Source organism: Schistocerca piceifrons, chromosome 4, assembly GCF_021461385.2.
Source record: "Schistocerca piceifrons isolate TAMUIC-IGC-003096 chromosome 4, iqSchPice1.1, whole genome shotgun sequence".
Classification (NCBI taxonomy): domain Eukaryota; kingdom Metazoa; phylum Arthropoda; class Insecta; order Orthoptera; family Acrididae; genus Schistocerca; species Schistocerca piceifrons.
Window position 1 is genome coordinate 589,580,249 of NC_060141.1, and position 1,234 is coordinate 589,581,482.

Below are 1,234 nucleotides of genomic sequence, written 5' to 3' on the forward strand. Positions count from 1 at the left end.
AGCTTTGCGCTTGTCTGCACGTAGCCATGATAGCTATACATATGAGTCGAACATCACAGATACAACGAACATTGTCATTCATAAATAGTTCCAGGTGCCCGAGCTTCCCTAAGAAAGGCCTTGCAGGATTACATCGCTGTAATCAATAATTGGAAGGGTAAGTGTTTGTACAAGTCTCTTTTTCAGGTAAAGAGGGACGAGCTCTTTATATTCTTGTAGAGCATAGAGAGATGCTGATGCCTTCTTGCACACTGCAGTTAAGTGCTCTGTCCAATTTAAATTTTCATCCCTCATTCTCCCAGCTGAAGGAGAGAAGTTTATGCTTGTCCTGTTCAGGGCTGATGATTGTACAGATTTACGATATTTCGGGCTAATGAGCCTAGAATGATCAACCGTGCCGCTTGGGAATTGGATATCCTCCATCCATTTTGATAGTGCACAGACTTCGGTATTGAGATTCTAAATAGCTGTCCTCAGGTTTATTGGTTGCAAATGGAAGTCATCGGCGTACGTGTGATACATCATTTATGTACAATGAAAAGACTATAGAACCTAATACAGAACCCTCAGAACGCCTGATACAACCTGCCTCCATTATGCCTTTTTGGTGCCGGACGTGGCACACCGCTGGCGAGACGTCAGATATGAGCGAAACCATTGCACTGCACGTGGTGAGAAATTTAGGCTGCTAATGTTGGCAAGTGAGATGTAGAAGTCAACAGCGTCAAAGACTTTGCTGAAGTCTAAGAAGCTGTCTCGTGTGCATCCATAGCCAGCTTCAGCGCATCTGTTACCTTTATTAAGGCAGATGTTTATGGAAACCTGTCTTGTATTCGTCTAGTAAGTTGTTTGTCAGCTGGTCGTAGACTAAATATTCTGAGGCACTGGACAGTGATGGAAGAACGGAAATAGATCGGTAATCAGTATGTGACGCAGCAACGTTAATTTTAGGTAGTGGTTTAACAAATCACTGTTTCCAAGCCTTGGCGAAGACACTTGTGGTTAAGGAGTTGTTGGAGATAGCTGTTGCAGTGGGGAGTGTTGGTTCAACAATAAGTTTCATCATTTGGACTGTGATGCCATCACGTCCATTAGTTGTTGATATGATACACATGATGGCTTTCGTGACGGTATTGCAAGTACCATGTGTTAGACAGAATGTCTCGCCTAGCTACAGTCGTTTACCCCCGTGAAGTAATCAGTTTGCGGTTCAATTGTTGTTGTAGGTAATGTA